Raw genomic sequence first — 13390 nt, forward strand, 5'->3', positions numbered from 1 at the left:
ATACCTCCTGGGCTGAGGGACGATAGTGAGTCACTGTAGCGTCTAGTGTGCCGCAGGAGAGGATGAAGAAGTCGAGCCGGCCAGAGGTACAACCATGGAGAAGTTAACATTCTCATTAAGTTACTCAGTAAACACATAGTGTAGATGCAGAAGCTTCAGAAAAACAACTTTTATCATCATCTCAAACGAAAAGAAACGATGTAAAAAGAAGCTAAACAGGAGTACATTTTGTCGAGGCTTTCTAACACTGGAGACAGCCGTGGATAAGGTTAAGAGCTGAACTCGCAACGTTTCTTTAGACCGGTAAGTAAAATATAACGTTGTTTGAAACACAAACTGAAACAGTCAGCGTGATGTGACTGTTCTCTAGGTACAGTGGCGTTGCTAAAGCTGAGCTAAGTGGACTGTAAACGTACTGTACACACAAACGCTTCACATGAAGATCATAAGATAGCAGTCTTATTATGACCAGCTGTGTTCTTGCTCCGCTGTCAGTTATTAGTTGGCTTTATTTATAACAGCTGTCTGTAAATTGCGACTGTATGGACCCAGTAGTAGACCCAATATCGTCTTCAATTCATTATATTGTAATGACTTGGCATTATGGTTGTGAGACTGTTATGTAACTTCACTATACATTTTTGAGCACATTACAAGGTTTATTTTGCATGGCTTACAGCAGTAATAACACTGTTAGATATTGTGTACAGTCAGTAAATCATGAAATTCTTGCTCCAGGAAAGAACATGGAGCAGCTCCGGCTTCTACCCTCATGAAGAAACAACCAGGGCTGCAGAGCTGGAAGATTCTGCTGTACCAAGCATCGGACCGAGTGACAGTGACAAGTAAGTTCAAAGTTCTGGAGATCAGAAGTACTGACATCATCAGAGTGAAAATGAATTCAATAATAAATCCTGTCTGTAATGTTAAGATTAAAGATCTTACTAATCATATCTTACATGTACAGAGGGCTTTACAAAAAACATTCAGAACACTACAGAGTTCACACTGTATATATCTGAGCCTGATCACATCACTGTTTAATAAACACAGTCCTAACATGTTCTAATAAAAACAATGTGTCTGAACTAAACTAAACTGGCCCGGCACAACTTTGTCTTTATAGGAGCAGAATTCCAGTCCAGCCACCCCCAGTGATTAATTACCACCCTGCCCTTTATTTTCATCTGCGGCTGGTCTCATCAACAAACCCCCAGAGGATGTCTGTCTCATCATTATCATACATTACATCAGCTGACATCTTTGACCATCACCCCATGACTCATATTCTGTATACTGTGAACTTTCGCACATCCCATGATGAAGAGGTTTGCACAAAACTGTACAGCGTTATGGGTTTAAAACATGTGTTCTATATTTATACTCATGACTGCTGAAGTCATTAGCCTTCATATTTTATGCACCAGACACTAAGGCAAATTCCTTCCTCTAAAAAAGTACCAGCATTTTAGTTTCCACTATTGCACTATATTTTATATTTTTTGTAAATTTTGTAAATTTGGTCATAAATAGCAAAACATGAAGGCATTTTGTTTTGATAGTAACTGAAATTTACTCAAATGTAGGTTGCAGTGGTTGTTTAGTATGCCCGCTTCCACAGATCTGTTTGTTACACCAATAGAATGACTTTGAATCAGAATTTAGTATCAATGTATACCTGCAAAAGTTTTATTTAGCACTTATTGCTTAACAAAAGAATGCAACTGAGCAATGGTGAATATATGGGTACATAAATATATAAATAGTAGTAATTATTTCGGTCTTTCCAATTTTAACAACGTGCAATAATGGATTTGCACAGAAACAAATGAAATATAGAAAGATAAATGGCAAAAAGGGTTTGAACTAAACCTTGAGAAACGGGGAAATACTGCCCCCTATTCGTTTGATGCAGATGGCTGGAAATTACAAATAGCTCCTTTAAAAACATCATGACTGTGAATTAATAATTTTAAAATGTTTGTCAGGGACAAAATGATTGTTTTGTTTATGTCTGTGTCTTCTAGGCTTGTGAGCCAATAGTAGAGCGCAGTTGGTATCACGTGGTATCAGTGTATCGTCAGCATCAACAGTCTTGGTAGTTTTTGGAAAAAAACTGCTGAATGTTATCCGTAACACCTTCAAGTAACTGAACAAATGTCTCTTTTTAACATGTATTAACCATGTACATGTTAATAACAGCGCTAACTAGTATAAGTAATTGGTTGTTGGGACGTTAATTGACATCTATGTCATGAAATTCACAGCGTAGCCATTTCAGTTAGTTATTTGTAGTTACTTAATACTTATTTTTACAGTAAGTGTAAGTTCATGTTTATTACTATATCAACTAAATAAATACCTTAGTTACAAGTAAATAATTACTAGGTACATAAGTTAAATGTAAAATAACTGTTTTAACTGCATTAAATGTTAATTAAATTTACCATTATTGTAAAGTGTTACCAACTGTTCTTGAGTAGGCTACAGTACTTGTGTCAGTCTACTCAGGTACCTTCCACAACTGAAGGCAGACAGCAGTCAGAGTTGTCATGTCAAGTAAACAGTGTGTGAAATTATTCATAAGCTGTGTTGCTGGATCAGAAGATGATTTCTTTCTCTTTCACACACACATGAACAACAGCAGCAGAGGGTGTGTGCGACAGTCCCCCCAACTGTCCTTTGCTCAGTTTGTTTGATTTTCTGTGCTGGCACAGAGACGGGATATTGAATAGTGAGACTTCTTCTCTGGGTGCAGGAACATCAATACCACTCATCTCAGCAGCAACTGTAGACACAGATAGACACGGATAACGCTGCAACACTCACTCGCTGCACTGCATGACAAACACACATCATTGTTAATTCACTTTTTCTCACTGCTGGACAGGTTTATATTGTGCTCGACGCTGCGAGCGTGCCAGCGCACACGTCATATCCAAAACAGGCAGGCTCCTCGAGCACATGGACACTAACAGATGGGCTCAGTCAGAAACACGTCACCTTGGCAACAGCCATCGTGTTGGCCCACCACTAGCTTTATTTCTGGACCCACCGTTGGGTCTTGGCTGCTTAATGAGACACTAGATCTTGTTAAAAAAAAATACCAACAACAACTTGTGTTTGGAGTCGACAAAATAGTGCTCAGTGCCATTCTGGTGTGCTAAATAGTTTAAATAATCAGAACAGTAGACTTTGATGTGCAACCCAATGTGCTAATGCAGACAAATATGAAATACAAGTACATACAAATCTGATAAGTAACCACCAAGCTGTCAAAACAAACAGGCCCTCTGCATTTCTTTGCACATAAACAGTATGACGACAGCTCAGGGCAAGTTCTGACAGCCATTAAAGCTCAGTGTCTTTGGTGTTTCTGTGAGAGGGGTAAGGCTAATAAGAAGAGGCTGAGCAGCCTTAACACAGATGAACTTTCCCACTGAGAGCTCGCGGTAACATGGTTGATTCATCACATGCTGTGGCACCTGCTGCGTCTGAGGTCATGCCTGATCTGTGGAGCAGAGCACTTTCATCGCTACGCAGGAAAAAGCGAGAGACAGAGATGGAGAGAGAGAGCGAGAACAACGACCTGCCAGCGGGAGCTGAAAATTAAAAAAAGTGATTCAGAAAATGAAAGATGAAGGGGCTTTCATATTTGCCCCCTACTCCTGAGCCGAACAAGATATCATGATCTCCTTTACGTTTGAACTCTCCTGGGAAACTTTGCTATCAAAAGAGAAGCAATAACTTCACACTGACAATAAGAATATAGTGAATGGATGAGAATGAACTCCTATTTAGTCTGAAACAAAATGGATGACACCTTCAGCGCACAGATTCACAATGTACAGCATGACTGAAACCCATTAGCCATGTTTGGAATGAAGATCACACAATAATAATACTTTTCCCGCACACAAATACATGTACCTACATGCAGAGACATGGAGGTGGATACATGCCTGCCTCTACACCCACTCATACATTAGGGCACAGTGACAGGACACACCTGTGCCTGAGGAGCATCAGCTCTCTCAGGCTCCTTCCTGATTCCTCAAGTGACAAGATCATTAACTGTACAAAACCTGGACGCAGTATCTGTGACGTCACCTATAAGTTTCTGAAGAGCCATTCTGAAGCTCAATGGGGTGGCTCCAGCTATCTTCAGGCTAGTTTGACAGCTAATGGCTAGCTGTCAAGCAAAGTGCTGAGACCAAAACATCGCTTTTGGAGCCAGCCTCAAGTGAAGGACTTTGAAGCACTACACAGTGCTGGCACTTCGGCATCGGCTTCATTTTTACATGTCACACATTTTAAGAGACAAAAACAGAGAGCTGATAGGCTGAACCTTAACTACATAGTTGTATAATTATTAACCACAACTGCAATCCAACATCCAGACAAGCATGCTGCTTTCAGTCCACATTTCACTTTCGACCTCAAAGCGAAAGAAAAAGCTGTGTTTGGATTGTAATTCAACACAGAGGTTAAAGTGTTTTCTAGCCTTTGAACCAAAGTCATGTCAAGCTTTGGCTCAATCGGCTATCCCATTTCAACGATTGAGAGCTGGGAGAGTTGTTTGTTTAAGATAGCCTCCACCTTCATCCTGACTCATTGCTAGTTTTATGCAAATAGAGCAGTTGATTCACTCTCGGGTAACTCTCCTGCGATCTGAAATGACTTGACGAGTTAATAATGATACAAGGCCGTGCCGAGTCAGCTGCTTTTCCTAACGATTGAGTGTGAAAAAACAACTCAGTGACAGGGTAACTGTGTCTGTGTCAGCAGCATTCTCGCTGTCCACACTTGAACTAGCGTGTTGCTATGTACATATCCACTCCTTATAGCCAACATCGAGAGAGATCAAACCATATCTGTATCAATCACAACAAACACACCCTCGGAGCTAAAGGCACAGTCAGCCAAATAGGACAAAGTGTGTGAGCATAGCTGGATGAAATGTAACACAGCTTTCTTACCGTCATCTGTGCTGTACTGAAATTCATGTATGTGTGTATTCTTACTGACACACCTGGTCGTTTGAGTTGTGGCGGGTGTGGTCTCATGTTATCAGGACCACAAATTGCTCTGTGATTCATGTCAGAAAGAAGCTCAATCACAGGGCCCACACACTCACTGACACAAGTACAGCACAGAGTGGGAGTGCTGAACAACAAGTTGCTCATACCAGTCCTTCGTCAAATCCTGAAAAAAATCCAAATCTGAATTGCGTGCTGATACCAGACCGCTGTTCCAAGCAGCTCGGTAAACATGGACGCACAAATGAACATGAAGCAGCCTGAAGTACAAAGAGTGTGTCAAACACAGGCTCCAGCACAGGCTGTTGTGTTCAGACGTGCCCCTGAAAATTCCAGTAAGACATTATCTCTTAACTTTCTGCAGACATCTGCTCCCCAACCATTCACATCATAAAACCAAACAGCGGAAAAAATGACACATCAAGTGTCATTTCTGCAGTTCTACAGAAAAACATGTAACTGAAACTTCTCAACTGTATAACTAGGACGGGTTAGACAAAACACACCCAAGACTCTCATCATGACTCACTTAATCATATCACTACATGTATTGTGGGAATCTCTCTTCTGCACCCGATGAGAGTAATAGTGATCAAGTAGCATAAACAAAGCTAAAACATAAGTCTTTCTGTCTTAAAGGTGCACTATGTAGTTTTGGGGAAGAAATTTTAATCAAAAGAGAAAGATCTAAACAAACTTAATAAACAAGCTCGCTTTGTTTTCATGACTGAATAAACAAACTGACCTTAAAGGACAACACAATTTCATACTGTTTTACTTTGTTTACATTTGGCGGACCCTGGCTTCAGCCAGACAGATTTTCTTACATAACATAACTTAATATGTTTAGCCTTTTTTTCAAATCAAGCACATCTCGTCCCATTTACCATGAACATATGGGATGTGGAGCGACCGAGTGATGTAATTCCTGCACAACTCCTCTACATACAGCTCTTGCGTGTGTATGTTTGTGAATGCAGAGTTAATAGCAATCTCGACGGTGAGTCTGAGCCAGACCTGACACCTCAGTCTGGGAGAACAGCTGCAGGCAGATGTGAGGCTCTGTGAAGTGTCTCTAATACGAGAATGGCTGACTGGATCGGCACAGACTTTACTGAACTCTGACTGAGACGGCGAGATTAGCAGTGGCATACATAGGTAGCAGTAAATCTCCATGTACAGCATAATTATAGACCCATTGTAGCTCTGACAGGCGTGTAAAGTGAAGGTGGAAACACACTCACACCACAGGGATCCAATGCAAATAACAGTAACAGGCACTGAAACAATGTCTTGTAACTATTAACAAAGTCAGAGTTCAGCAAAGACAAGAACTTCTAATAAAAGAAATGTAGTTGGATTAGGGAAAGTTTACTTACATGACTTCCTGAGCAACGTTCACTTTCAGTAGTGCAGTTCACCTGGACAGGTAAAGCCTCGCACAGGGTGTAACATTAAACCACCTAGAGGGGAGGGCAAAGGAGAGTTAAATGACTCAGTGAAGAGGACTTTGTCCCAGTCACGGAGTCGGCCGATTGGCTGCTGGTCCTCGAGTGGAGAAACTTTATCCGACTTGGGGTCTCGGGGGAATTCTGCAACCCAAAGCGGGAAATAGTGCTCCTGTGTGAGCTCAGAACCTGCTCACCTCCAACAGGCCAAGGTGATCAGGAAGTGGCAGAGCAGAGGGGGCGGAGCATGAGAAAAGGTAAATAAGAGTACTGCCCAAACCTGCTCTGGGAGTTTGGGAGTAGCTGGAATTTCCTATAAAGCGGAGTGGACATGGGAAACAGGAGACTGAGGGGGTTGAGAGACATTTTTTAAGAGTGCTGCAGAACCGCTGACAAACATTTTTCTTTCTGTGATGAAATATTAAAATGTCTTGCAAAAGGGCACCAGCAGATTGAGCTACAAGTTCTGACAGGACCTCTTCTATAACACAATAAAAACTTTATAACCCACACAACATTTTATACAGCGACATGATTGATTTCCTGCAGACCATTTGCGTAAACAGAAGGACCGTGCTCTGCTCTTTAAACAGGAAGCCCATAATCTGAGTAAATGACAGCGCGTCTCAGGCTTAGCTAATGCTGCCATGTAAATACTGCGAGTATTTCAAACCTGTGTACAATACAGACTCTATAATACTTTGCTTGTATAGGGTCTATTTTTTTTTGTTGTGGTTTTGCTTCTCTATGACAATAGCTGCTTTTGTTAAGCCGTGCGTGTGACTCCGGCTTTGTACAAAAACGGTTGTTAACCCCGTTTTCAGATGTGGTTTCCCTCTAGGCTTTTCCTACCTCACGCTGCTCTTTAAACCATGAGACTATGAGCCACAGGTGCTCCAGACAAACACAACTGCAGACACAAAATGACGGTTCTTCATGAGTCACTCTGTTACGCGAGCAGGGCTGAATCACGACTTATCCAATATGTGATGAATATTCTCAAAGCACTTACAGCTTTGCCCACTTTGCTAGTCACATATTAACATAGACTGTGATGTACACGACACTTTAATGCATTTTTATCATCTGTGTTCATGCTGCCACAGAATATCAGTGACTTCAGTACAGTGAAAGTAGTACTGTATCTGAAACCCTGGAAAATACATGAAAATGAAATAAAATCCACCATATTTTAGTTTATTACTTGTTAAAGGCAGGTTTAAGTGTATTGTATTTTACATCATCTTTCAAGTCATGCTAACAGTGTGACAATGTGGGTCCATCCTTTAGCATTCCTCTTTGGTTCAGACTGAAATATCTGAAGAATTATTGGATTGCTGTGAAATTTTGTACAAAAAGTCATCTTCCCCTTGGGATTACCTGTAATAACTTTATAGAGCCCTTACCCTTTCATCGAGCACCATCACCAGGTCAAAATTTCAATTTGTTTCATGCTTGGTTTGGTTTTGGACCAAATTACTCAAAGGAAAGACATATTTTTTTTCCTTTCCTTCAGTGTTTTATTTATGTTCTTGTGCATGTAAAGATCTTGAAAGTTTTAAGGTCAAAGTCCGCACCAACAGAAGCTCCTCTCTCCCACAGAAAACACTGCTCCTGAAACGCCTCGTCAGTAGTCCCACCTCTGATTCTGTTTTCAATTTTCAAGTTAAATTACAAACTCAGTGTATTTTCTTTTTAATTGGAACGACAAGGAACTCTTCCCACAGGAAAAAAAAAAGAAATATAAGGAGATTGCACTGGATGGAGGGGGACCAGGAGGGCCATTGAGTTTGCTGAAAAACAGTAGGCAATTGCGGCTGTAATTATTACTGGTGCGGGGGTGAAAAATTACTCACATCCGTGTTCCAGGGGGTTAAAATCACAAACCAAAGCAAGTGATGTTAAAAACCCTACTTCCTTTGGAGAATAATATCTGATCCAAATGGGGCTTTTTGTTGTGATCAAAATGAACAGGAGAGACCTGTTGAGCATGAAGGCAAATTGTTTTATTTGCCTGTGGTTTTCAAATTTTCATTCTTCAAATTCGCATTACACATGCAGCCTGGTTTCAGTCTGAGTTCACATATCACTCACAACCCTCATGCAACAGGTGTGTTTACAGGAACAGAAACTCTTGATTGTGATACTGTGATTCTGATACTACTTGTGATGTAGAGAGTTAAAGGTATTTATGTCTGATGAGAAACAGTAATATACTACAGCAGGATGTGCCACTTCGTAGGAAATGCCCATGAAATAGCTCTTTTACCGAATGATATGGTGTGTTTTGCTACAGTGATTCAAAGATTCTGAGTTTCATGAACTCTTAAGTTTTCTTTGAAGTGCTGAGTTGAACCTGCATCCTGTTTCATTTTCTGCTGAGTCCTCAGCTCCCTGCTGCTGGAGTTTATCTAAACACTGTGATGCAGGTGAAACCAATCTCCTCCTGCCTCTCTAGGACACCTTCTCTCCTCTGTCTTAGCCCTTTCTCTCTCTCTCTCTCTCACACACACACACACACTGAAGACACTCTTCTGCTGCCTTCATCTCTTCCCGGCTTAGCCGTGCTTCACATTCCTCTGACACACTTTCCTCTAAGTCCCCGGCAGTGACTTGAATTCAGATGGCAGATGAGGACGTAAAAGAACTGGCTGATACAAAGACATCGAACATTTCCCTTTTAACTCAAATTTTGAAATACCCTTCATCAGCTTCTCTTTCTAACAGTTCTCATGTGGCAGTGAAAGGTCGCCCGTCTCTCTTCCTTCCACACAGCATCCATATTTCATGGCACCAATGCAAATGCTCTTCGTAGCTTGAATATAGAAGAGGGGAGCAGGGGACAGAAGGTCATCAAATAGAAGCAACCGAGCCGGCTCCACCATCACCACGGAGATGGCCTCCTCCATGTCCTTCTCATGTGATCTGTGAACACTGACTGTGTGTGGGTGCAGGTGTGAGTGTGTGCAGATGCATGTGCTCTGGTGTTGTGAGCATAAATTTAGGGGGTCAAACCGAGAAAAGGGCAAGGTTTGTCAAACAAAAGAAAGACTTGCTCAGCCTTTTCAGCCTTCGTCTGTTTAAAAAGGGGCAACAATTTAGCCCCAACGAGCCTTCAACTGATGTATTTAGATAAAAAAGCTACCTTGAGACATCTCTGCGCTCAAAAATTATATTGAACTAGAGTATAACTACATTTATAATATATTTATGGCCCTCTATCTCCACTAAGCCCTTATGGTTGCTGTATTTCATTTATTAATTCTACCCTGCAGTTCTGTTTGAAAGTATGAAAATGATTTGCAATGCTGTGTTAGTCTGAATGTATGATACCAAACGAGTGAATGTTTCAAGGATTTGTGCAGTCCACATCTAAAGGGAAATTCCAGTATTGGTCAACATGGGTGTTGTTGTCATATTTTTAAAGTTTAACTCCACCAATTTTATACATTAAATAACTACTGCATATTGAAAAAAGTAATATAAAGCCTTTTGTGGCTCCAGAGGAAGCTGCATGCAATCTGATAAATTGCCTCCAGTGGTGTCGCTCAGTGGTTAAGTTGCATTGTGGGTAATGTAGGAAGAAGAATGCGTGGAAATAAGAATGGTTCCATGTTTTCAGCAGTGTTATAGGAGTGCAATGCTAGACCAGTGGAGTGTTTTTCAAAACCTGGCACCTACATTACCCACAATGCACCTTAGCTTCTGAGTGACATATCTGGAAGCAATTTATGAGATTACCTGCAACTTCCTCTGGACCCTCAAAAGTTTTCATACAACTTTTTTCACTTTTTTACGATCTCTGGTGTAGAGATTTGAGAAATGCCGACTGCGGCAGGAGCAGCAATGATCAACATGAGCCTTTCTAAAAAGAAAGAAAAAGTTTACTGTGATCGAGCAGATAAACACCCGGTTGCGTTTACTATAAATCCAATCAAAAAAAAAAAAAAAAAAAAAAAAATCCCCTGGAAATCCCTGTAGCTACTGTAGCAAACTGCATAGCACAGCAGCCACTTCCTAGTTAACTTGCAAGCTGACATACCGGCTTTATTCATGCGTACATGCTGGTTCATTTGGTTGATTATTGTGAGGGTGTGGCTCACTTTCGATATAGCTTGTGTGTTTGTAAGAAGATACAATGATCAGTTCTACAAAGGGCTTTTATTTTAGCAACATGTCCACTATACTCTGGCTCAAACGGAATTATCTTACATCTTGTACAGACATTCATGGTCCCTAGAAGATGAAATTCAATGATCCCCCTACTTTTCCTCTTGCTCCCCCTCAGGTTCAACATTTTTAGTGTCACATACTTTCATTTATGACATTACCATCAGCCTGAGCTATACTTTGTGTTGATTGCTAATTATCTCATATTAGCATGAACAAACCATCACCATGCTAGCATTGCTTTTGTGCACGTTAGCATACTGAAGTTTTTAGTCACACGTTTGGTCAAAACACTGCTTTGTATTCTAAGTACAGCTTCACAACATCACTAGCAGGACTGCAGACTCTTGGTCTTCTTATCGACTGATATACTGTATGACAAACACGGACTCAGCTGTGGCCGGTTGTTATACTGCGGTGCACGCTAACTCTAATAGCTCCATGGATCTTTCTGTGCTTCCTTTAGCTCTGACTCAAAGATAAGTGAGGTGGTTTCTTCCTGGATTTCTCCGTGAACAGATCAATGTTGTTCTTGAGTCACTGTCTTTATATCAAGTTGTGAGTAAAAGATTATAGTGATCAGTGGTGGACAGCAACCGAACACATTTACTCACCTGCCGTACCTGAGTATTTCCGTGTTATGTTTACTTCATGCTTCAGAGGGAAATCTTCTATTTTCTACTCCACTAGATTTATCTGACAGCTTTGGTTATGAGTTACTTTTAAGATGAAAATTTCACACAATGGGTTATATAACAAGCTTTTGAAATAAAAACACACTGTTGGAGAGTATTCTCATTTCTCCAACCTTTTAGGCCTTCGATGTCTTACAGGAAGCAGTTGTATTTGCGGGTCACATATCAGATGTCTATGAGCTGTTAGGGATTTTTTTTCCTCTGAACTTCTTCAATTTAGTACATATTCAAATGATTTGTACTTTACTTCACTGCATTTTGCTAATAATTTTACTCAAGCAGGATTTTTCCTGCAGGACTTTTGCTTGTAATGGGGTATTTTAGATTGTTGTATTGGTACTTAGGTAAAGGATCTGAATGGTTCTTCCACCGCTCATCATGACCAAAATTTATATTGGGCAAAAATATACGAGCATTATCCAGGTTAGAAAAACACCAGATTTTACCTTTACATTAATCTGATGAGACCAGGCCTCTACAACGGCTCTGAGTTCAGACTTTCTTCATCTATGTGACAAGACGTGTCTATTTTTAGATGTAGTTTGTTGGAGAACTTTACCCCAACTGGGCTGGTACAGTAGATAATGCTTTTAGACTTGGTCCCTGTGTAATTATTCAACAACCCGAATGAAGAACACTCGGCACGTCACCCTCTTTGCACTGCAGGCAAATGACGCACATTCATACATCGCCGAAAAAAGAAGCAGTCCTCTCTCCTGCAATCCCATTTCGCCATCCATCTTGTGGTACAGCCTCAGAAAACTTCTGAACTGGCTTCTTCTCTTCTTTCTATTGTACCCCTTCTCATTTTATTCAATCTAAGAAATACAAGCAGTGCCATTTCACCACAGCTGTGTTTTTTTCCCCCTTTTCTCATGAATACATTTTCCAAGTAAAACATTTTCAATTTCTCCTGGTAATCTTCAGCCACCTAATTCAAGGTGGCATCTGAAATACACAAATCTGTCTCAGATCGTTCCCCTGTCTCATATTGTTTCCCTTTGCTCTTTCACTCTCTGCAGTAATAGATTGTGGCTTTCCATCACTCCCAGAGTCGCACATACAAACACTTCGCTTTCACATAGATACGCACAAAAAACGCCACACGTCAGACGGGGGCTTATCCATCCATGACACCTCTGGCCCACTGCCATCCACTCAAACCCCACCCTCCTCCAGCACACTTCAGTCTGGAGCCACACACTGAGACAAAACATCAGAAGGGAAGAGGTTTGCAGCATTTTCGTCTACTCTTTTATTGCAGTCTTATTTGCACAAAAAGGCGGCCATGGTGACAAAGTAGGCCAGTCGATATTCATTTTTCCGGCTCTGCCAAAATATTATGGGGGAATAATGATGTATTCAATAAGTCATTAGTCTGGTGTCAAAAAGAGGGCTCCACTTTTGACATGGAGAAAAACGGGGTGAGGAACATGCATGCCTGATCTGTCAGCCGCTCTATAAGCAGTAATCACTGGTGTGAACATCATCATTCAAAGTGCACGGGCTGGATGGTGTTATTTGTCATGCTATTTGTCAAATGTCACAGTGACTCCGAGCCAGACTGTAACAAAAGAGGGAGACATTTGTACATGTGGGACAAGAGGGACAGATGCTGAGCTGAATGCAGAGCGAGAAGCGAGGGAAATGAAAGAGGGCGGAGAGAGAGGGAGAGAGATAGGAAGCGAGCGGCGTGTCTGGCTCAGTTTTCAGCGTCGTATCGGTGGTCTGAGTCTCGGGGGGGAAGCAGAGCGTTGCTGTTCCAGCAGGTAACAGAGCTCACGCCAGCCAGCAAATGAAGATGAATGCACTTAATCTCTCTGCTGCCAAAACTACACCTTGGCATTGAGACACACACTAAAGGCCCTCAAACACACACACACACACACTAGCCATCAATCTAACGCAGGCTTCACATGCAGCCGAAATGTTTACTTTTTACATTAATTTCAATATTTCTGCCTCTGAGTGAATAAAATTTTGTTTGTCACTGCTCATAAAAGCCTGGACGAGTGACTGTGACTGTGTGTTTGTATGA

The sequence above is a fragment of the Pagrus major genome, chromosome 11 (genome assembly GCF_040436345.1).
Source record: "Pagrus major chromosome 11, Pma_NU_1.0".
Lineage (NCBI taxonomy): Eukaryota > Metazoa > Chordata > Actinopteri > Spariformes > Sparidae > Pagrus > Pagrus major.